The sequence below is a fragment of the Pygocentrus nattereri genome, chromosome 20, assembly GCF_015220715.1.
Source record: "Pygocentrus nattereri isolate fPygNat1 chromosome 20, fPygNat1.pri, whole genome shotgun sequence".
In the NCBI taxonomy this organism is placed as follows: Eukaryota; Metazoa; Chordata; class Actinopteri; order Characiformes; family Serrasalmidae; genus Pygocentrus; species Pygocentrus nattereri.
Window position 1 is genome coordinate 19,312,208 of NC_051230.1, and position 12,288 is coordinate 19,324,495.

Here is a 12,288-nt window from a genome sequence, read left to right on the forward strand (position 1 = left end):
AAACAAAAATAAAATGAATATGGTTTGAAATAAATATTTAAATGAAACCGTTTTGATTAAAACAATGATTCAGCTTTCTGCTCTGTCGTTTGCTGTATGCTGTGTTTTCTACTGCATTAATATCAGCTCAGTGGGGAATATGATCTCTGTGCTCAAGCCTTATTCGCTTCAACTGTTCCTGAGATTTCAACCCGGTTATTCAATCATTTTTGGTGAAAACAGTTTTAAAACAATTCATTTAGTAGGTTATGTTACCAGAGTGTCACGTTGATCAAAATTACTAAGACAACACTTTTCGTTTAGAGACGAAAAACTCATATAGAAAAAAAACAAGAATACTGGGAAGCATTTTTCGAGCTGTTTGTAGTATTAAGCGCTGTTTGAAAATGCTCAGGCGACTGACCGTTTTGAGGGTCCTCTGGAAGGTGGGCGTAGTGGCGCACCTGAGTTTGTGCCGCCCGGCACGTCATTGTTTGGTCAGGGTGCAGATTGACTGTGTTCAAAGTCAGCGTGTGCGCATGCGCAGTGGGGACGCCTCGCCGGCGGTGAGGCGAGCTGCGATACAGCGAGCTGAGCAAGCTGTTACGGAGCAGTGCGATGCAAACACTCTTTCAAAACGTTTTACGAGTAGCCAAATTTACACTTACAATACAAAAAAGTACTTTATTTTCTATCGGTAAAATTCAACAGTGCCAAACAGGCTACCTGGCGTGAGAAACCTGCGAAACCTGAAACGACAACTTCATGACAAGACTGCGAAACAGAAGAAGAGGTAAGGTGCTGGCCTTTTGTCGATGGTCAACGTTGAAAATGCTTGTAGGCTCTTTCATCTCGCAATTATTAGACACTGCTTACAGTAGCATTCATGAGGCTGAAGTTAACTTCTTATGTGAATTTTACCGTTCCACCTTAAATGGAGCAGCAGTTATATTCTGGCACCTCAGGCGTTATAGGAATTGCTGCGCCATTTAAGGTGGAACGGTAGAATTGGAAAAAGAAGCTGGCGCCTGTGAAGCCAACTTCAGCCTCGTTTCGTGCTAGTTTAAGTCCTCGTCTTGTCCTTATGTGGTCGAGTTTTAGCCTTAATCTTTAACCGTCCTGCGCCTCGAGTTTCACAGCCTGAATTCGGTTAAAATTTAAAATTGAGGAGAAACAGAAAAACGGAGCGCTAACGTCCTCACCAAGATAGTTCTCGAGGGTTTCGGGTGATATTTGATAGCTAACTGATGTCAACCTAATTAGTGCAGCGTGTTTTCAACCTTTCCGACCGCTGTCCGGTTCTGTTCTCCCGGTTCTCTCGCCCACCTGTTCTCGGGTTTATGATTATGGGCTTTAGGAAGGCGGTTGACTTCTGTTGTGGACAGTTCAGGCTCTGCTGGCTAGCAGGGGATTACAGCAGTGAAAGCGTGCGGTCTGCTCTTCGAGCGGGCGAGCTGGGCCTGGGCGGTTTATTGACGAGTTAATATCGTGATATTTTACGGATATATCACGGTATCCGATAATCATCGAGTAAGAAAGATAAATTAATGAACGAATGCTTTCTGAGTAGTAATATGTTATAATTTTACAGATCCTTCAAACTTGGCTGATGGCTGTTTTTATTCGGTTGTTTTGTTTAATTGTCCACTCTTCAAGGGGTATACCATCATTTTTTCCAACGTATTCATTTCTTGTCATAACTTTGTGATCAAACTTTTAGCAGCTTTACACTCTACCGATATCTGGTTCCTATCACCACCATTGTGACCAATTCTGAATTGCGTGGTTTCTCTGCAGCTTTGCCTTCCATATCAAACCACTCAATCACTTTTTTTTACATCTTTCAGTTTAATTTAGCAGAAATTTAGAAAAATCAGTTTAATTTCCCTTCAAAATGAGACAGAACAAAGCCCTTCAAAGTATGGTAAAAAGTAAGTCAATCACAAAATTTCTCAGAAAGTGTGTAATCTATTTAGTTTTAATGGATTTAGAGCTGTTCTTTCAAAACAGTCTGGAGCACCCAGCAAATTACATACAATGCAGTCGACTGCTAGATGCGCGATACCATGAATAAATGAGAAAATTGAACTTAAAAAACAAAATAAACTTGAAAATAACCATGTCAGTATGCTCAATAGCTAACTAATGTATCACTGAAAATACCACTTAACCTGAAGCTCATATCATGGTATAAAAGTATGATCAGTATATTGCCCAGCACAACCAGTACATTTCGAAATGGTTCCCATGTGTAAGAAGAAATTTCCTAATGACTGTTGTGAAAGGCATGACTGCCAGTTGAATGCCCTGGGAATTCTTCTAAAGTCTTCTAATCCCTCTAGAGGATGTAATTTTGAGGGTTGTCCCCTCTTTGCTCTAATGTCAGGAAGTTTTCACTTGTCCTCAATGCTGACCTTCAGCTAAAGAGTTTGTAAGTATGATAGAAAGTAAGAGAACATGGCTTCTCTTTGCTGCTTCTCAAAAGCTTCTCTTCTCAAAAAGCTTCTCTCTAAAGTTCTCCTCTAATACACTTGCTTCATATTTGCCACTAGTTTTTTTTGAAGTCAGTTTTCTGTGAAGGTCCTGTTGTTTTGTGACCTTGGTTAGATATGCTGTGGTGCAGTTTAGGCGAGTCTATTTTTCCATCTTGGGCAGAAAAAAACTGTAATACAGTGTGCGAGACCCTTTTGAAACAAAAGCATCATTATATGCGATGGTGAAAGGAATTGTCAGCAAGTTAGAAATATCATCGCCAGTGAAATGAGGCCTCTGTTACACACATCTGAAGCATGGGACTGTGTTCTCCCTTTTGAATGTCTTTTCTTGGATCCCCTCATCAAGGATTTCAACAGGAGGCAATTTTGTGTTGTCTTCTGCAAACTTAGCCTATTTCTCACAGTAGAGTTGATGGAATAAGTTCACGTTCAAAATTACACTGGCTGTATTGAACCTGTGATGGTGCATTTTTTGAGGAAGATTAGATTGAACATTGGCTCATCCACAGGGCGTCAGTTGTATGATGTTTTTGGTCTCAGTGAAGTAATACTTTTCCCGTGCTGGGAATTGTTTTCTTTTATCGGGGGTTTTATAGGGCCCATAGTGTGTAAAACCAGTCTTTCCCCACTTTTTGAAAAATGAGTTTCCTGTAGTATATAAACATGGTTAAAGGTTTAAAAAGTACCCTCATCCTTACAGTCCAGATGGGAACTAAACTGCAGATATAGCCTGTTTTGCATTCACTTTGTGGGATGACATGAAAACCAGCACATTTACATGCATCTCTTAGTCATGCAGCAGTTTAGCCTCACCCATTCATGTTGAAGTTATATGTGATGTTTCAACCTAGACTGTTTTTTTTTTTTTTAAACAAGGAACAATATAGGGCAGCAAATCTGGATAGAAAAATGAACAATTATTGCCACGTTAAAAATACTGTCAAGAACTTTGAATGCAATAATATTTATTCAACATTTCACATACTGCACTGCACTAAATCGAATTAAACAGGACTAAGTATGCTCTCTTTGTATTGAAACAATGACAACACAGTTGGTCATTGTTCTTGAAGTACTGATGATATCCACAGTATGCTCAGAAACCCATACTGTGACATAATGTGACGCAGTTCAGCTCTGCTGATAAATATTGTTGTATCCCACTGTAAGGGATATAGAGAAGTTGTAAAATGGTTGTGTAAATATGAATTATGTTTTTGGCATATAAACCCACACAAACATCACAAGTGGACCTTTGTGGAAAAAATAAACAACATGAAAAATGTAGGATACTGATGCTTTTAAAGCACTATTTTTAGTATAAAAGCTGTATAAACTGCTTTCATCAAGGACATAAATAAGGAGTTAAGTACCATGTTGGTGAAAATGAAACATCTTCCTTTATTTGCTTCCATAGTGCTTCTGTTTTGTGAGAAAGTGATGGAAAGAAGTATGATGCTGCTCAATAATACCAGTCACTGGGTGGCCATGCTGTAAAGAGAGATGGAAGGAAAGTGGTATGATGTGGTGGAGAGACAGAAGGGGGGGGGGGGAGCAAGACCTTGTGCTCCATCACAGTAGCTGTACATTAAAATGGTTAATTGTTTCAGGCTGCTTGTTGTACAGCAGGATGATTGTCTTTGAAACCTGAGAACTGAAGATGTTCCTTTCCTTCTCAGCTTCCTAGTTTAAGTTGCACATAGGTGTTTATTATCAACATTCGTCCCACAGGGCTGTTTTTGTGAAACCTGGGCATCAGTAGTTCCAAAGTAAAGTTCAGGGCCAAAAAACATTAGACTCATGTCAGATACTTGGTTTACAGACAGTGTTTTTGTTCTGTTTGACTACAAGTAGGTTGTATGATTGGGTGCTAGGGGACATATGGCTCAAGGCTGCCTTAAGTTATCACCTTGCTGAGAAGGCTCTGCACATGGAGATCAAAGATCAAGCCAGAACTGTCACCTCTGGCTCGCTGTCAAGCTATAAAAGCCACCCTTCTGCTCGCCGTTTATCCAGGGGCAATTACTTCCACTTTGCTGCTTGGAACTGTTTGCAAATCTAATCTGCCTTCTTGCTATCACTGCAACCCTGCTACCATGACTTTAGGAATGGATAGTCTTCCCTGTTTGGTGTAGAGGACTTATCAAGGCCCTGTTTCAAACCATTCATGTTAAAGAGGGAGTTTTGATGTGGTTTGATATTTTTGCAGTGCATCTTTCACTTCTAACTTTGGAGAAGTGATGTCTAATTGTGGCTGTAATCTTTGAACCATGAGTTTTGTTTTTTGAGATATAGTAAAAATATGGTTAACATCATTGTCCCCTGCGATTACTAATATTACAGTCTAACATAGAAAATATAGAAGTTGACACCGCATCTACCTGAGGAAGCATTAGGGATAAATTTAACATGAATTTCTATATTTGTCACTAAAGTGGTAAAATAGACATTTTATCACAGTAGCCCAGCTTCATCTAACCATTCTGCTGTTCTGGAGTGCAATAAATGTCATCAAATACTGGTTTGAAATCTGGATTAGACAAAATGATTGTTCAATACTTATAAATTTTTGTTCAGCATGATTCCGATGTAATTGTGCATCCCAAGTCTACACCTTTTCTCTTCTGGAGTTCTCTTACTTCTGCCAGAGGTGGACGTTATGTATAAACAAATCGGCTCATGTTTGTGCTTGCTCCCTTCACTATGATCTGCTGAATATGTTTGGAAGCTTCTTACTGGGACCTCACCCATTGCATGAGAGTGGCAATAATTAGTGAATAATTATGGCTCATCAGTCATGAGTGAAACCTGATTCTACTTCTTTTCAAGTTACTAGTCGTGCACTAGTGAACCTGTCAGGTTCATGGCTAGCCCTGCAAACATCTTGATGGACTTGTTTGACCTCCTTAATGAATATGAATGTAGACAGCGATATTCACAGTAAATATGTAACCATGTTGCTTTTTGCTATATTTATTATGATCCCATTTGAAGAAATTGAGGATAGTACATCAGATGTAGTATCGCTGACACAGCTCATATAACCTACCAATCTTTCACAAGGGACGCAACATCAAGAACAGTTGTTTTTTAGCGGTTGTTTATTATGGCCGCTGTTGAGTTTGGATGTGTTTAACAGCTTTTAGAAAGCGTTCTGATAAAGGCATGAACCACTGTAAAATGGCCTATAGAATCAGATTCTCAGCTGTGGGTAAAAGCTTGTATCAAAACAGTTTCAGTTTATTCTGTGAAAATAAGAGTGTTTTTTGTTTCATTTAAACAATGTGCTTCTGTATGTCATTTTGCTGATGTAATTAACTGGCAGTGACAACATTCAGCGTAATCAGTAGAAAGTAAGAGCTTTTACCATGGGCTTAGAACCAGGCCAGGAAACGATTATTTAGACGATCAAAGGTTTGGCAGGACTTTTAAGCAACCTGTTCATTCAGCGCTTGCTAGATTTACAAGATTAGCAGTAAAATGGATCCAGTGGGTTGATATACACTTTTGGTTGGATGATTAACTGAAGGTTTAAAGGAAAAACTATGTTTGTCTGACTCTTGCTGTTGTCTAACATGTTTTGAAGATGTTTGTACAGTCTATGATTTTACACAAAAACAAATCGGTGACTCTAAAGCTGAAGAAAAGGGCTGGAGGTATGTTACATCCTCATATTTCCAGACAGAACTCAGGTGAAATAACCTTGTTTACTCTTTCTTTCAAGCAGACTTGGTTCAAGAGGAGTAAAGTTTATTGAAGCTACAGTACATTAAAAATGTGTTTGTATATTGTTACTGTTGTCTGACATCAAACATTTAGAGAATATTTCCCTGCTCTACATTACAGTAAACTATTGTGAGAGAAGCTTTCATGATCAGGTTTACCAAGTCCCAGACAAGCCTGCAGACGATAATGCTTCTTTAGTGTCATTGCTTTTACTTTTTTGGCCTGTTTAATGCTGGGGCTTTATTGTTGTCTGTGCAGTTTAGTGTTTTGTCCGACTGCATAAGAATGGAAAGTTGGTATCCTCAATAATGTATTAGGTTTCACCATTTAGCCACAGGATCATGGTTACATTGTTGAGCAAAGAATGTCTTAAGGCCAAGGTCTGCAGATGTTGGCAGTTTTTCAGTTTTTGCCAAATGGAGCCAATCAGTGTTGTTTATGTTCTTACACAAAACTTTATGAATTGGTGAACACAATGGCTGTCACTGAGGTGGTTGGACATGCAGTTAAAGTGAACGACCCATCTTTGTGACATCAGAGCCCCCTTACTGCGGTCATTGTGTCCGGAAAGGCTTGAGTGAAGTCCCTTTTGTCAGGAAAACAGAATTCCCGCTGGTTCTTATTTAGCTTTGAAGTCAGAGTGGTTGATTTGTATGAGTGAAGCTCCTGTCAAGGACATCTGTTGAAATGAAGGCCAGGCTTTTGTCTAATTTCCATGTCCACTTCTCATTTTAGAGAGCTGTCATAGAGCGCACGCTCCCCCCTAGCTGATGTGTGCTGAAGGCATCCAGCTGCATACTCAAGACAGCTGGATGTTTGGGACATTATGAAGATTGATTTTGACTTCAAGCTTTTAAAAATAGACTCCAGTAACTTTTAGTTTGTTGTCTTGTTCCAAACTCATACAGGTTATAAGCTAGGGCTGCATTAATATCACAAGCCAAACATCTATTTTCAGAGAGATTTGTGTATTTTGTCATTTAATGTGGTGATGAATTGTCTACTATGACTATTTTCATTGTTGTGTGTATGGGAGTGGAGGGGTGACAAGCCTGCTGCAGGAGGAAGCAGGATGAAGCATGCATTAAGAGAAAATCCCAGAAATTAATAAATGGCCCTCAAAAGTATAACTATCATTAAAACACACACACACACACACACACACACACACACACACACACACACACACACACACACATATATATATATATATATATATATATATATATATATATATATATATATATATATATAAGAAATGATAGTGGTAAAACAGTTCAAATGAATGAAGTCATTCTAGATGGCTGCAAAGCAACCAGTCATACAACATGCAAATTATTTTGGCTCACAGAGATGCAAGAGCTTTTAGTTTGATGGTCACAGCTGCCGAGTCCAGCAAAACATCAAAAATAACTATTCTGTAGTTTAATTCTTGCTTTGTGTTTACTGGGAATAAATGGCATTTGGTGAAGTTACTTCACAGTGAACCCGATGACCATGACTACCTTGTTATTTCAACAGTACGTTCAATAATGTATTTCAGAATAGACTAATATCAAATATTGGATGTTAGTACTGGCACAGGCAGGAGCAGACCAAAGTGTTTCAGTTGCAGGTTGGAGCGGGACAAATGATTCTAATTTTCTGCAGGAGTGGTATGAAATCTTGTAGGAGTGGATGGGAATGGGACAGAAAAAAAACAGTACCCTGCAGACCTGCTTATTTTTATGACTTGTAGCATTAGGTGAGTGGTTTTTTTTTTTTTTTTTTTTTTTTTAAAGAGAGCTACAACTAAAACGGACACCTGGGAAATTAAGTGGTATCTGCTGGCAAAAACTTGAGGATAGCTGACTTCTTAGCTTCTAAAGGCTTAAGAGGAAAATTCTGAATATCTTATAAATATGTGATACTATGAACTTCACACTTATTTTTGTAATCCAACAACTGTCTGGCTCTTAAAGACTTGTAATAGCAGAGTGGGGAACTGTGTTTATTGAATAGATTAAAACTGGTACACAGAGGTTTGTACAGGTGGGCATGTGAATAGCCAGTCAGGGTTTTAAATAATTTTTGCAGTATCGACCTTCACAGTACTGATATTTCAGAAGTCTGCAATATACAAATAAGCCTCTTACCAGTGAATTATGTTGCATGTTGATGTTAAATATCAGTCATCTCATACTAATATGAAGCACATGTTTAGTTTTGACCTAATATTTCAAACCACTATTTGATGGTGTATTTATTATACTCTGCAAGAGCAGAATGTTTAAACAGTGCTGGAGTACGGTGCTAAAAAGTATGCATTTCATTCGTTTTACTGGATCTAATCCCTACTTCTGCATTCTATAAAAGTATCAGTATTGTCAGACAGACACATGAAAATTATCACATATTGGCGTCAGCCCATAATTTAAATGACCTCTACAATGTGCATGTTTTGTGTGCTTTGAGCATCTTGACCAATCACAGATGAATAAATTGAGGCATTCAAATCAAATTATAAATAATTATGGTTAAATAATGCAGTAAGGATCTGTTTTGTCTTAGTATATTGCAGTTGTAATATGTATCAATATAATTGCGATAAGATTATGTTGCCCTTATTTTGCAGATCTGTTGTTATTCAGATGAAGGTCCTCTCTCTTCAACACATTCTCATTGTTAGGCTTTTATAGTTATGATGATATAACTTCAGATTCCTTTCTGAAACACTTCTTTGCCATGACCAAGTGGTCTTTGCTTTGCATTTGAGAGACGTCTTCCATCAGCTACCATGCACAGGAAAACTCCCACGTGGCAAATGTTTCTGACCTCTCACAGAGGCCTTTTTGTTTTTTATGATGTTAAGCCTTTTCTTCCATGGTCACCATTTTTGCAAGCTTAATTGCATGCCTTTCATGTTTTGAAAAGATGGGTTAACCTTTTGAACAGCAGGAAAGCCCAAAATAGCTAACCTGTTGTGACGGCTTGATATTGTTAAGTGTCTACAAAAGCTACTGTGCATTTAGGTGTGTTTTAACTTGTCTACTGCATATAAAGGCATGGTTGCATGCCTATCTCTAACTGTTTTTCATTCCAGGTTTGAATAATGTGTTCCTGCTTATCACTCAGATGTTTCACATCTTTAATGCTTTAGGGATTGTTCCTAAGCATTACATTAAAATGTTTTTTTTTTTTTTTAAACAAAATGCCTTATTGCAAAACTTACTTATAAAGAAAAGCAATTGATCTTTGATATTGGTGGTCTTTAATTTGAAACCAAATGAGGAACCATGAGTGAAGGACATGTCACAGCAGTAAAATCTGAAGGCTGATGGATCCATACTGTTAATGAGATCTGAGAACATAACTCTCCGAAGGAGTGGATGAATGACGCCCCCTCTGTTTTCAGACATCTATACCGTTCCCATGCAGCGTGATTCACAGCAGGCACTGTGGATTTGGGTCTGTGCCACCAGAGCTGCTGCGTAGAACTTGTTCAAATGTGCTGCTTTTGAACCTTGCTCTGAAAAGATTGCCCCTGGGAAGCGCGAGGAACTTCTTGCTTGACGAGGCCTGCCATAATTGAGTGTTTTTGCCTTCATGGTGGATTGCTCTGAAGACATGAGGTGGTGAGCAAGAGACTGCAACCAAGCAGGGAACCCAGTGAGTTGTTAACCTCAAAAGTGATGCTTTTTGTACCACAATTCTTGCCTCCTATTGAAGGTTTGAATGGAGCTGAGAAAACAGTCAAAGGAGAAGTCCTCCCCAGCAGTCTGCCTTTAAATTCACAGGGGAATGGAATGCAATTGGGGTGCAAATAGAGTTGGTGCATTTTAGGCTTCAAAGTTTGGGCAGGAACAGGCAGGTCCAAAAAGAAATATTTCTAAAAAAAAAAAAAAAAAGCAGAGCATTGAGATGAACTAAATCCTTCTGCGTGGAGTGAGGAAGAAGCCATTCAGTCTAAGCTTTTTAGGGTGTGTTCAGCTTCATGCAACCAGTGTTTGCAAGGCAGCAGAGCTACAAGCATCATAATTTCTTCTAAATTAAGTAAATTATATGTAATGCTGCTTTCATTATGATTAAGTCTGTGAGTGCAAAGAAAAATCACTGCCTGAAGTTGCTTGGTTTTCAGCACTTGGGAGAAACTTGGCCCTCTGTTGTTTTTGTGTTTTTGTAATTATTTTACAGATTAAAGAGTTATAACATTTCTGGAAAGATGGTTAGCTCTCACGTTTTAAAGAGGGAAAATCTTCAAAAGGGGCTAGAAGAGTGAGTAGGATGGTCAACCTTTTGATACTTAAGTGCTTCAATTAAAAATATTTGGAAATTACTTGCTCAGTTTCATACTGTCAGAGAGCAGAAATAGTTTTTAAAATATGCATTATCATCATTAAAGTGATCAACTAATCATTGCAAATTCAAAAAGCATAAATTTTAATTGATTTTTTAAAAATGAAATAATCACGTTTATTTGAGTTATCTTGAGAGGCCTAGTTTAAAGGCAGGCATTCTGTAAGGGCTGTGGGAAGCTAGGTTTATTTGAATGACTTAACCCAGTAGCCACCAGCCTCCTCAGGTTTCACTTGGTTCTGCCTCTTACACCCAGATGGCCTCTTCAAATTACCCCTGTACTATTAGCTCTATGTCGGCTGGCCTCAGACTCGACGTCCCTTTGGGTATACCATGTTTATACCGTGCTAAACAGTAGAATCCAGTTTAAGTATTAATACTTAGTCTAAGTAGAGTTAGGTCCAGGACTCTCTGCTCTTTGCATTGCATTTCGTACCAAAACAAAAATGTGAACCAACCTTCCTTTCTTGTCCACATTACTGCTATAGAGAGTTTCTGTATTATACCTTTTGAACTCCTCATGCTCCATATGACCATAAATAATGGTCTTGAGAGAACATGTAAAAGTATCTCTCGACAGGTTTGTGATACTGATGTGTACACATTGGTGTAAGCCTCAAACTGAAGGTTCATTTTTCTTAAATTATGTCTTTGCACTGCGCTAAAGCAGTTGTTTCCGCTTGCTACCCTTGATTACACTTGTTTTGCACTTTGAGCCTTTTATTTTCTGGTAAGTAGAATATTGCCACTAGTTGTGGTAATAGTTGGAATGCATGGTTTATATCCTGCAGACGTCTGAGAAACGGTCTCCAATTAAACACTGAGGGGTTGAAGAAATTGAAAGATTCAGCATGGATTCATGCCACCATCCGAGGTTTAACGCCACACGTCTGCCCTAACAGTCTAAAACACTTAGCATTCAGCCCTGTCATCTCCTGATGATGTGGCCAAGCTTCTAATTTGTTGGCGGACATAGGAATCATCATGAGAGTTAGACTTATTCTTTGAAATACAGCTGAAAGACACAGTGGAGTGTCAAATGCTATAGTGGATTATTTTAATGCTATATGTAGAACCAAAAGCCCAAGAAGAAACCTTAGTCTTATGTGAAGTTTTATGCCTGCTCACAAATTACTTTATTGATGTAGACAGAAGTCTAGGAGTTTTCAAATAGGTGTGTGTGTTATGACTTTTGATATTTGAGTAGCCTTGCTAAAGATACAGCCACACTCTGCCTCAGACTTCTTTGTTATATCCTTGACAACACATCTTAGGAAGCAAGCTCATGTTAAGGCAGTTGTTTAGCAAAGTAACATTATATTTAATTGCAAATCTGAGCAAACGTGTCACAGTTCATAGCCCTGTTTAAGCATGGCCCTGTGTAAACAAATGTTTTATTCCTCCCTTCCTGACTGAATGTAAAAAAAAAAAAAAATACTCAAAAATGGTATTTGAGTATTGGCATCTGGAATGATTAACAGACTACTCAAGTACTCATGCACAGCTCTGTTTTCAGGCTTGAGCAAGTCTTTGCGACGGCTTAGAAAGCGGAAGCCCTAACAAAAGGTAACAAACTGAATATACCCCTTTTCAGGGTACCTCTTTTCAGGTAGAAGACTGTGTTTACCTGATAGCTGATAGCTAGTCAGATGCTATTGAACTTATTGTAGTCTGTCTGTCTGTCAGGACTTTAGTCTTTAGCTACATAACAAATCTACAGTGAAGCCTAGCTTTCTACTAAAGCCTATAATGC

General features: G+C 38.5%; 1 protein-coding gene across 1 annotated transcript in view; it reads left to right on the forward strand.

Moving 5' to 3' along the window:
* The first annotated feature begins 518 nt into the window (after window positions 1-518).
* The window catches only part of kank1a (KN motif and ankyrin repeat domains 1a), a 75,088-nt gene continuing 63,318 nt past the window's right edge, over window positions 519-12,288 (forward strand). The window contains exon 1 of the mRNA XM_017695518.2: window positions 519-772. The gene's annotated coding sequence lies outside the window, so the exon portion shown is untranslated. The remainder of the gene's footprint in view (window positions 773-12,288) is intronic.